The sequence below is a fragment of the Stegostoma tigrinum genome, chromosome 46 (genome assembly GCF_030684315.1).
Source record: "Stegostoma tigrinum isolate sSteTig4 chromosome 46, sSteTig4.hap1, whole genome shotgun sequence".
Taxonomy (NCBI): Eukaryota; Metazoa; Chordata; class Chondrichthyes; order Orectolobiformes; family Stegostomatidae; genus Stegostoma; species Stegostoma tigrinum.
This window is the reverse complement of record NC_081399.1, coordinates 13814172-13829192: the sequence shown is the minus strand read 5'-3', so window position 1 is coordinate 13829192 and position 15021 is coordinate 13814172. Positions and strand designations below refer to the sequence as shown.

The following is a 15021-nucleotide window of genomic DNA, read 5'->3' as shown; positions in this document are numbered from 1 at the left end:
CAAGATCTTCAGTCTGGCATTTACAGCCACCCTTCTTATCTGCTGCAGCTGAAGTGAGATTCCTGACCATTTCGATACTTTTTGTCCTATTACTTGCTCTGGAAACTTTGCTGAGCACTTACCAGCTTCTAACTCTTTCCACAATTTTCCATGCAACTGAGCTCACCCGCTCCACACTTTTTATTTTAACGCCCTACCCCAAGACCGAGCTCTGTATTTTGCCAGGATACTTGTCCCAAAATGATTCTCGTCGAGCCTATAACAACAGAACGACTCCCTCCTTCCCCATACCGATGCCAATGTCCCATGAATTCAAACACATTTCTGCCATGCCACCATTTGAACAATGCATTTGCATCTATAATGATGCTCACACCGTGCCAAATTGCTCAGATAATAATCCAGAGATTATTACCATTCTGGTTCTGCTTTCTCATTCAGCACCTCAGTGCTCATAATCCCTCAGCAGAACCTCTTTCCTCTTTCTTCCATATCAATGGTACCTGTGTGGACCACAAAAGCTGGATTTCTACTCCTCCCACTTCAAGTTCCTTTGTAGCCGAGATGGAATATCCTGAACCTGGGCACCAGGCAGGCAACACTACTTTCGAGACTCTCGATCCTAGTCACAACGAACAGTGTTCATTCCCCAAACTACACTACCTCTGATTATAACTACATTTCACTTTTTATCCCCTCCTGAATGTCCCCCCTGTACCACAGTGCTACAGTCAGTTTACTCATCTTCCCTATACCCTGCACTCTCATCCACACAGGAAGAAAGAATCTCAAACCTGTTAGATAAGATCAAAGGCCAAGGTTCCTTCTGCACTACATCCTGGATCCTTCCACCTGCCCTGTTCTTTGTCACACTCTCACGTCTCTGGCCACTGACCGAGTTTCAGCTAGTTAATCTAAGGTGTGTGACTGCCTCCTGAAGCACAGCATTCCCTGGTAACTCTGCCCCACATGATTTGTTGATTGGTCGAAACTGAGATTCCAGTTCATCAACCCTGAGCTGGAGTATGGGGTCTGACCACTCCCCCGTCATGTAGGAATAAATCATCATCTGGCCTGGCATCTCCATTTCAATTACTTGGATCTTAATTTGATTTGAAAACATTCTGGTCTTTTAGTTTGTAGCCTGTAAATATTTCTCCGATTTACTTTCAATCTGAAAGCTACCGATAATAGATTCTTAAACCAGTAGCGATCACCAACCAATGAACCTGGTTCACCCTCTAGGTCCCTGATTCTGGCTTCAATTCACCCTGTCTCAACAAAAACTGCTTACGAACTATCAGGCAAAAAAAAGCAAGCAAATGGCACCTCTTACCCTCTGCGCTGACTTGCCACATTGCCACCAAGTTCCCCAAAATATATATTCACTTGGTGCATTTCACTCGAGATGTGATCTCTCCTTCCAGAACATGCAAAGCATACTGAACCATCGCAATATACCACCCTCAAAACCTCAGCTCTCAGCTTATTACTTTTGAGTACATTCTCAAATGCTTTCTCCAAGTCCAAACACAACACATTTACTGGTTTTCCTCTATTAATTCTCCTTCCAAAACTTCCTCCAAAAACCAAAACAAATTAGCCAGACATAATTTCTCTTTCAGCAGGCTATGGTGATTCTGTTTGATTAGATTCTGATTTTCCAAATGTCCTGCTATTATTTTCTTCATAGTTGAACACCACATATTTCCAACAATAGATGTTAGGCTGGTTCGGTTGTAGTTATCTTCTTTTTGCCTCTCTCCTTTTTAAATAGGAATGTCACATCAGCATTTTTCCAGCCCTCAGATGCTACTCTCGAATCTAAAACTTTTTGGGAAATTACAATCAATGCATACACCGACTCTGAAGCTCATTGTTCAGAATCTTAGAAAGTAAACCATCACGGCAAAGAGTCTAATCTGCTTTTACTCCATTAGATTGTCTACTACAACTTCTCTCATGGTAGTGATGGTGTGGTAGTGATGTGTTTAATTCCTCCCTGTATTCTTTAGTAATAAGGGGATCCTTGAAGTATCTTCCGCTGTAAAGACTACCCTTTTCTCATTGTCGTTGTTCCTTGATTTAACAATTAACCTGGCCATCTCAGCCGAGCATATAATTAATGGCATTACCTCTAAAACCTTCTGTGCCAAAGTGTTCAATAGATTGCTACAACCTGAAAGAAGTAATTCTTCCCCTAAATTAATAGGCAACCAATTTGAAAATGTGGCCTCTGGTCGTAAAATCTTTCACAATGGGAGTAATCTCTACGGATATACACTATCAAGCCTCTTAAGCATCTTAAATGTTGAAAAAATAAGATCTGTTTCAATCTTATAAACTCCAATGAATGTCGTCCCAGCCCGCCCAGCTTTCCTAAGCATGGCAATCCCCTACGCCATTTCCGAAATCAACCCAGTCAACATGAGGTGTATGGCATCCGCGGCATTCGCTCTGTGGCCGTACATGATTTGTCAGTTACCATCTTGCTGCTACGACTCTACTTCTATGTACGATGCAGTCCTCTGTCCATCCTAACATACTACGCTTGAACACGTGGGCTCTTTTCTTTTGAGACACCTTATGAGCTGTACCTTATCAAATGCTTTGTTGAAATCTCAATGTACGACATCAACTGGTGGTCCTTCGTCAGTAATGTTTGTTTCCTTCTCAAAGCACTGTAGCAAGTTTGTCAAGTATTATTTCCCCTTTATGAAAGGATGTTAACTCTGTAGGATGTTATAGCACACTCAGTACCCTGTTATTTCATCTTTCATTGCCGGCATGAACATCTTCCCAGGTTGACCTAAATTGGCAATACTTGCTCACTATTTTATTGAAGTATCTTTGTAATAAAGGTGTTATGTTCACAATCTTTCAATCCTCTAAGAATTTTCCACAATCTAAGGATTCTTGGAAGATTATCATCAGTGCCTCCATTGTATCTGTAGCTGCATTGTTCAACATGAGAGGATACAACTCATCATACCCCTTGGATATTTTCTCTACTGATTGGAGTCATGTTTGGAATTCTGTGCAGTGACGTTCACTTTTAACAGTTTGCTAAATACTACCAGGAACAGAAATTGTGATCCAGCTGCAACTAAGCTAAAGCTTTCAGCACAGAAGAAAGTCTTTGAATTCATTTTGACCCAAATAACTCCTGAAAAGGGCAATACAATTTGCCTCAGTCCATAAATGTTCTTTCTCCAACATCCTGAGATGCATTATCTGTATTTCTTCAAATTTACCACAGAATCTGTTTCAATTACCCTTTCAGCAATACGCATGACAACAATTCAGCATTCTTAGTCCCCCTGTAGCCTCCGTTGCACATGTGCATTGTTAGCTGATTATTTGTTTGTGTGCCTGCTTTTTTGCTCAAATGGATCAAGTTAAGTTCGTGTTCTTTTGTCATCAGAACTCTTGCCTCCTCACTCTCATCTTCCTTGTTTTATCCCTCTGCTGGAATATTTAATTTGTCGACATATCTGAAATATGTTGTCGAATGGATTGGGTTTAGTGCCATTGCATTCCCCATAGCCCATCTACCCATCCTGTTGCTTGTTCTAACAGTTATTATCTTGCAGAGTGGAAAATGCAGTTTGAAAGCAATGGAACATTATTGATGAACAAGTTGATGCATAAATTGCTGCGATCTTCCAAACTACAAACTCACCTTCGATTCTTTCTCGGTCAGAGCATTATGCCAGCGCACATGAATCGTGTTCTCAATGGGACTTCCAAAACCATGGAATTGAATTTGCATGTTGATTTCTTCTTCCCTCTTCAGAAATGCAATGTCATATCATGATGAAGCTTCCAAGGCAATGATTGTGTCCTTCAATGAAGGGAAAAGTGACTTTTAGATTCATGGAAATATTTCAGTACTTCCACATACATGAAATGCAAACATTCTCCCTGCATGCTGACCCAACTCCGCAAGACTCGGGCATGACCCAGTCTCATTTTATCGAATCTTTCTGATTTTACATGCCACGGGATAATCATTGCAGTGTAACAGAAATGTTGATCATGGAAATTTATCAGTGTTTTAATAAATAATGGCAAATTTTCAACATCTTGCAAGTGTATGAAGGCTCAATCTCATGACACCTTGCCTGCTGCACAAAGACATTCTTACACTGCTTTGAGTGTTAGGGCTCAAACAAAACACAATCATTACACAAATGCATCAACACGCTACTTTCAATAGGATCTGGCGCAGGCTTGGAGGGCCGAAGCGCCTGTTCCTGTGCTGTAATTTTCTTTGTTCTTTGACCAGATAAAAAGGAAAAGGGAGGTGTATAACAGTCATCAAGGGAACAAGAGTCCCTGTGGACGCACTAACGTCAACCAGGCCAACATCCCCAGCACTGAGGCACTGACCATCCTCGATCAGCTACAATGGGCTGGACACTTCATCTGTATGACTGACACGAGACTCTCCCCGTGTTCTCATCCCAGCTTCAAAAAAGCAGGCGAGACCCAGATGTGCAGAGGAAGCACTCGGTGATAAACTCAAGTCCTCAATGGTGAAGTGCGACATTCCTGCAGACACCTGGGAATCGCCGGCCTAAGACGGCCCAAAGCCTGAAGAGCACCTGGGAAGGCATCAAACACTTTGCGGCTTGCCTTTGGAAGCAGCGGAAGCCATGCAGCCACACCAACACCTCCCTCACCCCTTCCCACGACTGCCTTGTGCCCCGAGTGCAACAGAGCCGACGGTAGCTGCATCGGTCTGTGCAGCCGGCGGTCAATTCAGCCTGAGAGTGGGAGAGTGTCATCCATATCTGCGAGAAACCACCATGATGATGATGATGTATAGTGTGCAGGGGCATCTCGTCACAGCAAATCAGAGAACAAATACAGGGCAACAGAACACTGATGACCAAGATTAGGATGAGGGAGAATCTCAAAATCTTCTACAAGTGTCTCAGACGGAAAGAGAAAACCCAGGGAAAACCAGGTCTCATTAGGGATGAAGAGGCAAATGAACGGTTTGAACTGGAGGGCAATGTCAGGTGTTAAACGAGAATTTCACATCAGCTTTTACATGTGAGAAGGAGCACACAATTCTCGGACAGAATTAACAGAGACTGGGGAGATGTTAGGTGTTTTGGTGAATTTAAAATTGGACAAATCCCAGGTTTGGATGAGGTGTATGCCACGATGCCCAGGGAGATGAGAGAAAAAATTCCACTCGCCCTCATACAGAGCTTTCAAAAGTACCAAAGGACTGGAGAACAGGTAACATAGTTCCACTTATCAAAATGCGTGACAAACATAAAGCAGAGTATTACAGACCGGTGAGTATCACATCAGTAGAGAGGAAAATATTGGAGAAAATTCTGAACGGCAGACTTAATTTCCATTTCAAGAAGTGGGGTCTGATCAGCGACCGTCAGCATAGCTTTGTCAGAGGGAGGTCACGCCTCACAAACTTAGATGATTCTTTCAAAGAGGTGACAGAGTGTGCAGATGGGAGTTGATGTAGTGAAAATAGATTTCAGCAAAGACTTGGACAGGGTCCCAAATGGGAGCGTGGCAAAGAAGGTAAAGCTCGGGGGGTCCAGGAAAATACAGCAAGTTGAATCCAAAGTTACAGATTGGTCAAATGGGCAGGTCAACGGTAGATGGAATGTTAACCCTGATCAATAAGGCAATTTGGACAAACTAACAAGGCAAGGAATCATTCAAAGAAATGCCAGGACACTAGGAAGATCAGAGGAATGGTGTGATCTTGGGGTGCTTGTCCACAGATTCCTGAACATGGAATGGCAGCTTAAAGGGGCAGTTCAGAAAGCATCTGGCTCAAGAGCTGTACAGGACTTTTGTTAGGCCCCAGCTGAAGTGCTCAGTGCAGTTCTGGTCTCTCCATTATAGAAGGAAGGTGTTTGCATTTGAGCATGTGTGGAGGACATTCATCAGGATGTTCTGAGGGGGTGAAGCATTTTAACTCTTGGGAGAGTCTGGATAAGTTTGCGTTAGCAATAACTGCCAATGCTGGAGTCTGAGATCACACAGTGTGGAGCTGGAGGAACACTGCAGGCCGGGCAGCATCACTGTTGCCGATCTCTGATTAAAGGTCTAGGCCTGAAACATCAGCTTTTGTGCTCCCGAGATGCTGCTTGGCCTGCTGTGTCCAGCCAGCTCCACACTTTGTTCTCTTGGATTCTCCAGCATCTGCAGTTCCCATTGTCTCTAGCATCACTGTTTTATCTGGATAAGGTTGGCTTGTTTTCTTTTGAGTAGAGAAGGTTGAAGGAGGTCCTGAAAAAATTGTTTAGATTAATATGGGTAGGGGCGAGGTAAAAAGAAGGTCCATAATGGGGTCGGTCGGGGGGCGGTGGTGGTAGAGGAAGAGATACATACATTTAAGCTAAAAGCTCAGAAGGAATTTCAGGAAAGAAAAGACACCCAGAAGGTGCTGGGGGATTGGAATTCATTGTCTGGGACTTCAGTTGAGGTGGATAATCTTTTCACGTTAAAGAAAAAGGGTTGGTACAGCACGTAAAATGAAATAACATTCAAGGCAATAGGCCTATTGCTAGAACATGAGCCGAATGTGAACTTAGTGTGGCTTCGGTGGTTACAGACACAATGGAATGAAGTGCTTGTTCAATTCTGTACAATTCTCTGATTCTATGATTCTGGAGCAGGGGACAGTGAGTGGACAGCATGGGACAGTTCACCTATCTTCTCCTTTCTCCATCTTCTGTCTGCCTCCCAACTTCTCACTATTTTTTACAGAATCCCCTTCTCCTCCCTGGGTTTTGAAGAAGGGTCTCGATCTGAAACGTCAGCTTTCTTGCTTCTCTGATGCTGCTCGGCCCGCAGTGTTCATCCAGTTCTACACCTTGCTCTCTCAGATTCTCCAGCATTGGCAAGTTCCTACTATCTCTTGAGGAAACTTACTTGTTTTTGCACCCAACCTGTGGTGAGAATGTGGAACGCACCGACTGTGTGGGTGGTAGAGGCAGAAACCGTGATAACATTTAACAAGTCTTTGATTGGGCATTTGCGATGCCAAGGCATACAAGGCTCTGGGTCGAGTGCTGGGAAATGTGATGAGAATAGTTCGGGACTTGCATCTTGTGAGGGCACATACAATTTGCTGAAGGGTCTGTTCCATTGCCATGGCACTCTATTATGCTGTCCCTCAATGATCCTATGACAAGTAAGTGAAGATTTACAGAAACAGGCACTTTTCAAGGACAATGCCAAAAGGAAAAGTGATGCACAGGCAAAGTGCATGTAAGAATTTAACCAAGGATTAACACCATTGAAGAACTGGTATTTGTGCCAATGCACCAAACCTGCAGATGAAAATGCAGTGTCCAGTTTGATTGCAAACTGCAACAACCACCAGTTAGTAACATGATCAATGGAAATATCTGAATGCCTGTTGTTGTGATCTCAAGCATTTACCTGCGTCGAGTGAAATCCACCACCATAGTTCTGTTGCATCGTTAGCCACCTCGCAATCGGTGTTGCATAGTCAATATCATTCCTTGACAACGCTTGAAGCAAGGCATAAGCAGTGGTTTCCACAGTCATCGCAGAAGCCTGTGCTGCTTCAATTGGATACGGCTTCTCGTCCTCCAACAATGGAGGCTTTCCAGGAACCAACATCAGAATCTGTCATTTGTTCAAGGGATTAGCTGACAATAAAGTTTACATCATATAGATTTTTGTTTGCATTTCACCAACATAACAATGGTTTTCTGGTCAAGATCCACCATTGTTTCACCACTGATGTCTATAACATTCTCCATACTTCCCGCTCAGTGATGGGTCCTTTTGTTTGGGAAAAATAGGTACCTTCGAATGCAAATGAATCAAGATGAGCTTTAGTTTCTCATCAGGCTACATGGCAGTTATTACAAGATGTTACGAACAAAAGGTGAAGAGGCAGATGAAACCATTCAGAGCATCAGTCTGGATGATCTTCTTGCCCTCATCCTGAGGAGGCATCACAGATCTTAACTTACACGCAATTCAAGTTATTTCACGCAATGACAAGACTGAATGTTCTGGATACTGCAAATGCCATGGCACCTGGCAGCATTCCACAAACTGTATTGGAACAATGTGCCCCAAGGTCAGCACACCAACAGTAAATGTTTTCCAGTACATTTTTAAACACTTGCGACACTCACATTTCAGAGAAAGATGACCTATCATGTAATAGTCAGACAAATTGTGCTGACCAATTATGGCCTCAATGTATTCTCAATCATCAGCAAAGTAATGCAACATCTGGATGACAGTGCTGTCAAACAGTTGCACACTAAGGCTCAGTTTACTTTTCGTCAGGCTCACACTTCTCATAACCTCATTCAGGATTTACCACAAATACGATCAGAGATCCTGAGCTTGAAAAGGAAGGAAACTGCAATCTGTCATTTCCACCAAGCCAATTTCTGATTGAATGTGGTGTGAAGCAGACGAATAGAAAATTGAGTCAGTGGCATTCACTGGATACCTGCACTGGCTGAAGTCATGTCTTCATTTGAACCAAAGTGAAGACATGAATGTTCATTGAATATTGTCCAGGTGTCCAGCAGAATTCATGACTTTTCCAACAGTGAAATCAACGATGAGAAAATACAGTGAGACTTGCACAACGATCAGGCTTGGCCTGATAAACGATAAGTAACATTTGCACCACACAAGTGCTAAGCAGCAATCAGCTCCAACAAGAGAGAATATGACCACATGACAAAATTCCATGTCCTTACCTGAACATCATCCTTACATTTTTGTTTTAAATGTACAAGTGCTATCCAAGCCATGCAAGGCTATGCGCCAGGTGTTGGAAATGAGGTTAGAAAAATTCACTGCTTCTCTTTGACTGTCACAGAATCCGTGAGCTTAAGAATTTAATTAAGTCTATCCAAGAGAGTTTCTTGACACAGTATATGGATAGAAGATGGGCCATGCTGGACTTTGTCCTGGTCAGGTAACTGGTGAGAAGTGTGGGAAAGCATTTTGGAAATAGTGATCACAACTCCTTCAATTTTAAGATTGCTATGAAGAAGGATAAGTCAGGACCTTGGGGGAGAGTAAATTATATCAATTTTAGGTAGGAGCTGGGGAGTGTTAATTGGGGGGAGCTGTCACATTTGCCATATGGGAATTGTTTAAAGGCCTGCTTATGAGTTTAGGATCAGGAAGGAGGAAGGACAAGGATGGCGAGGTAAAGACCCTTGGATAATTGGGGAGGTTGTGAAGTTAGTCAAAAGGGACAAAAACAGAAATATGTCAGGTTTAGGAAACTAAAATCGAACAGGGTCGACATTAGAAAAAGCAGAAAAAGAAAGGGCGATGAAATGACCTTGGCAAGGAGGGTTGAAGGAAATCCCAAGGCATTCTGTGCATACATCAAAAACAAGGGGATAAATAGTGAGAAAGTAGGATCATTCAGGATAAAGGAGGGAACTTGTGTACGGAAGCAGAGGATATGGGCAAGATCCGAAATGAGTACTGTGCATCACTATTCACTCAGGCGAAGGGTGTGGAGGATAGTGGGATTTGTGTGGAGCATGCTCATACGATAACAGCATTTTGAGATCAAGAAAGAGCATTAAGGTGGATAAGTCCTCAGGACCCAATGGTATCTACTCAAGGATTTTGAGCGAGGTGAGAGAGGAGATTGTCGGGGCATTCAGCAATATCTTTGTATCCTTGGTAACCACTGGAGATGTACTGAGGACGAGCAAGTTGCTAAATGTTCTTCTTCTGTTCAAGAAGGTAAATCGGGTCAATCCAGGAAACTATAGACTAGAGAGTCTCTCATCGTTCATTGGGAAGCTATTGGACAGAATTCTTCGGGATTGTATTTATCTGTATTTGGAACAGCATGGCCCAATTAGGGACAGTCAGCATGGCTTTGTGCAGGGCAGGTCATGTCTTACTAAATTGATTGAATTTTTTGAGGAGGTAACTAATGTGATCATTGAAGATAGAGTGGTGGATATTGTTGACATGGATGTTAGCAAGGCTTAAAACAAGGCGCTTCACCGTAGGATCATCCAGAAGATTAAGATCCATGGGGTCCGTGGTCACTTAGCTGCTTGGATTCACAACTGGCTTGCCCAGAGAAGGCAGAGGGTGGTGGTGGAAACGTGCTTTTTAGGCTACAGATCCAGGACTATTGTGTTCTGCAGGGATCTGTACTGGGACCTCTGCTGTTGTGGTATATATATAAAATGACTGAGGTGACAAGATAGATGGATGGGTTAGTAAGTTTTTAGACGATAGAATGATTGGTAGAGTGGTAGTTAGGGTAGAAAGTCATAAAAGGATACAGAAGGATACAGATCCGTTGCAGAAATGGCAAGTGAATTTTAATCCACTAAGTGTGAAGTGCTCCACTTTGGGAAATTAAATGTTAAGGAAAAATATACAGTTAATGGCAGGACCCTGAGCAGCATTTGTGTACACAGGGATCTTGGGATTCAGTTCATAGCTCCCCGAAAGGGGCCACACAAGTTGATAGAGTGGCAAAGAAGACGCATGGCATGCTTGCCTTTATTAGTTCGGGAATCGAGCACAAGAATCAGGATGTCATGTTCCAGCTTTAGAACACTTTGGTTCGGCCTTAAGTATTGCACTCTTAAGAATTGTATCCAATTCTGGTCGTCATGTTACAGGAAGGACGTGGAGGTTTTGAATACGGTGCAAAAGAGGTTGCCTGGATTTGAGGGCTTGAGCTAGAAAGGAGAGGCTGGAAAGACTCAGGCTGTTTTCTCTGCAGTGGCAGAGGTTGAGGGAAGACTTGATAGAGGTTTACAAATTTATGACATGCATAGACAGATTCTGACTGTAACCCTTCTCCCAGATTTGAAATGTCTAAAACTGGGGGCATGTATTTAAGGTGAGAGCAGGAAAGTTCAAAGGAGATGTCAGAGACAATTCTTATATACAGAGAGTGGTAGGAGTCTGAAAAGCACTGCCGGGGTGGCTGTGGAAGCAGATACAATAGGGCCGCTTAAGACACTTTTATATACGTACATGAATATACAAGGAATGTAGGGATATGAATCAAGGACATTCAGAAGGCTTTAGCTAAATTTGGCATCATGTTTAGCACAACATTGCATGCCAAAGGGCCTGTTCCTCTGCTGAAGTGTTCTTGGATCTATGTTCATCAATGTGACTGGAACCGTAGATCAGAGACAATAGATTCTACAGCAAGTAGACTTCTCAACATCTGTCCACTGCCGATAAACTCCAAATCCGGGTGTCAATGAAATACTCTTCACTCAGCTGAACGAGTGCGACTCCGACAACACTATCGATAAACGACAGCAATGCAGTCAAATCATCCCATTGATTGATCCCCCTTCTTACGTAAGGATATAGGAAAACAAGTCAGCCATTCAACCCTTCAAACACTTTCTACCATCCAATGAGGTTATAACTTAATTGTGGCCTACCTCCATATTGCCTTTGGTCCATATCCCTCAATACTGTTTTTCCTTTCGGTCGAACTGAAAATTTACAATTAACAATGGATCTAGAATGAACTGTTGTTTGAGATGGGGAGTTACAATGAGACAATGCACCAATTCATCAAACTCCTTCCACAGTACCTGATAATTGTGTGAACCCTACCACCCAAAAATATTTAAACAGCAGCTCCAGAATCTGCATGTTCCCTGTCAAAATCAGCAGAATCCTGATCTGGAACTGTATGACTGTTACTTCATTTCCACTGAGTAAAAGCAATTCATCTCCTGTCCTCAGTAGTTCATTAATATATTCATACCACGTGCATTGCAGCTATTCAACAGGCCAATTCTCCACAACCTTCTCAACAGCAATTCTGGATGGATAGCAAATGCAGCCCAAGAAAGCAACATCAATGACATGCTCGTGAATTTTAAAAATTATCATGACAATATTTGCGGATTATAACAAATCTCCGACTTCATGACGTCTCAAATCCATTCTCACCCTCTCCCCACTGCTTGGATGTGCATTCATGATTGTGATTTACAAAGAACAGCAACTAATTTGAAACAATTCACTTGCAAAAATAGAACAGAAATCTAGTTTTGTGCAAAACCGATGCAAAACAGATAGTAGCGGATAGCGAAGGGGACTGTTGGACAATGCAGAATATAGACAGATTGGAGAGTTAGGTGGAGAAATGGCAGATGGAGTTCAATCCGGGCAAATGCGAGGTGATGCATTTTGGAAGATCCAATTCAAGAGCGAACTGTACGGGAAATGGAAAAGCCCTGGGGAAAATTGATGCACAGAGAGATCTGGGTGTTCAGGTCCATTGCACCCAGACGGTGGCAACGCAGGTCAATAGAGTGGTCAAGAAGGCATACGGCATGCTTTCATTCATCAGACGGGGTATCAAGTATAAGAGTTGGCATGTCATGTTGCAGTTTTATAGGACTTTGATTCACATTTGGAATACGGCGTACAGTTCTGGTCGCTACATTACCAATAGGACGTGAATACTTTGGAGATGGTGCAGAGGAGGTTCACCAGGATGTTACCTGGTATGGAGGGCACTAGCTATGAACAGAGGTTGAGTAGATTGGGATTATTTACATGAGAAACACGGAGGTTGAAGGGGGGGACCTGATTGATGTCGACAAAATCATGAGAGGTATAGGCAGGGTGGATAGCAAGAAGCTTTCCATCTCAGAGTGGGGGGATTACTAGACGTCACAATTTCAAGGTGAGAGGGGAAAAGTTTAAGGCATATGAGTGGAAAGTTCTTTATGCAGAGAGTCGTGGGTGCCTGAAACGCGTTGTCAACGCAGGCGTTCGAGGCGGGCACAATAGCGTCATTTAAGATGTATCTAGACAGAAACATGAATGGGCAGGGAGCAAAGGGAACAGATCCTTGGAAAACAGGCGACAGGTTTACATAAAGGATCTGGAACGGCGCATGCTTGGAGGGCCAAAGGGCCTGTTCCTGTGCTGTAATTTTCTTTGTTCTTTTCCTCTTTGAAACAGTTTGAAGGCTGGCTATCAGCTAGACAACAGCAGCGAAACCTGGGATTCGTCATTAGAAACATGAAGGAGTTTCCAACATCAATTGGAGAGAGAGCGTACTTGAAGATTCAAGTCACTATTTCATCTACAACTTTCCACCCACACCGGTGCAATGCCCTTTCAGAACTACAGTGCACGTTAGTCCAGAACCTGCTGCACTCAAGCCACTTCCATTTTTCCACTTCCTGAACTACAATTTGATCCCTTCATTTCCTGGTTTGTTTGCTTTTAATGTTTTTCTCATCTTGAAGATTTCTACAGTACAAATTTACAGTTGCCCTATTTTAGAAGGATATTATTAAGCAAGAGTGGGCACAGAAGAAATTTACCAGATTGTTGCTGAGCATGGAAGGTTTCAGTGATAAAGGAAGGTTGGGTCAGCTGGAACTTTTTTCACTGGAGCAAAGGGGATAAAAGGTGACCTGATCGAGGTTTATAAATAGGACAAGGCTGAAGGGATATGGGCCACGAAGAAGCAGTTGGGACTAGTTTAGTTTGGGATTATGTTGGACCTAAGGGCCCATTTCCACGCTGTACGACTATGACTCTATAAAATAGGCTGACAAGGTCAAGTAACACATACCGTACCAAAACGAGAAAAAAAAAGCACAGCATCCCCTTCAAATTACATCTCACCACAGGACAAGTTAAGGCCAGGCTACTACATAGAACAAACATCAACACTGCATCTCAAACCTCCAGTGGAATTGAATAGTTTTGCATTTATCTTGATAAGTCAAACCACATTCTGTTCTCCAACCCTCTGGTACTTCCCTTGTGAGAGGAATTGAAAAACTGGTCAGGGCCACTGAGATTTTCTTTGAGGTAACAAGGTGTACAGCTGGACGAAAACAGCCGGCCAAGCAGCATCAGAGCAACAGGAAAGCTGACGTTTCAGGCCTAGACACTTCTTCAGAAATGGAGGAGGGAGAGGGGGTTCTGAAATAAATAGGGAGAGAGCGGGAGGCGGATAGAAGTTGGATAAAGGAAAAGATAGGTGGACAGGAGACAGGCAGGTCAAAGAAGCATGGATGGAGTGCAGGTGGGAAGTTAGCGAGCAGACAGGGCAGTCCAGAGAGGACGAACAGGTCAAGGGGGCGGGAAGAGGCTAGTAGGTAGGAGGTGGGGGTGGGGCTTGAGGTGGCAGGATGGAATAGGTGGGTTGGTTTTGGGTTGCGGGAGCAGGAGGGGAGATTTTGAAGCTTGTGAAGTCCACATTGATACCACTGAGCTGCAGGGTTCCCAAGCGGAATATGAGGTGCTGCTCCTGCAATCTTCTGGTGGCACTGCAGGAGACCCAGGATGGACATATAATCTGAGGATTGGGAGGGAGAGTTGAAACGGTTCGCAACTGGTAGGTGCAGTTCTTTCGTGCATTAGTGACTTGCAAAGGTCCCGAAGTCTCCGCTTGGTTTCCCCGATGTAGAGGCGGCTACAATGGGAACAGCGAATACAGTATATCACATTAGCAGGTGTGCAGGTGAACATCTGCTTGATGTGGAAATTTCTTCTTGGCCCCTGGGATGGGGGTGAGGGGGGAGGTATCGAGACAGGTGAAGCACTTCCTGCAGTTGCAGGGAAAAGTGCCGCGTGTACGGGGTGCTGGAGGGGAGTGTGGAGCGCATAAGGGAGTCACCTAAGGGTGGCGAGGGAAAAAATGTCTTCGGTGGTAGGGTCAGAGTGCAGATGGCAGAAGTGTCGGCGATGATGCATTGAATCCGAAGGTTGGTGGGGTGGTACGTGAGGGCGAGGAGGACTCTGTTTTGGTTGTTGTTACGGGGAGCGGGTGTGAGGGGTGAGTTGTGGGAAATGTGGGTGACCCGGTCTAGGGTGTTTTCGACCACTGCGGGGGGGTGGGGGGTAGTTGCGGTGTTTGAAAACTAAAACTTCTCTTTCAAATCCTCCCACCTCCTACAGGCAAAGTGGGTGGCCAGGGTATCCACATGGGCCCAAGCTATGCCTGCCTCTTTGCAGGTTACATGGAACGATCCC

At 43.9% G+C, this 15021-nt stretch overlaps 1 long non-coding RNA gene across 1 annotated transcript in view; it reads right to left on the bottom strand.

Moving 5' to 3' along the window:
* LOC132207355 (uncharacterized) overlaps nucleotides 1-15021 on the bottom strand; it is a 233827-nt gene that overhangs the window by 7382 nt on the left and 211424 nt on the right. The window contains exons 7-8 of the long non-coding RNA XR_009443446.1: nucleotides 7435-7644; nucleotides 3683-3844 (exon numbers count right to left, since the gene is read on the bottom strand). This is a non-coding gene — a long non-coding RNA (uncharacterized LOC132207355). The remainder of the gene's footprint in view (nucleotides 1-3682; nucleotides 3845-7434; nucleotides 7645-15021) is intronic.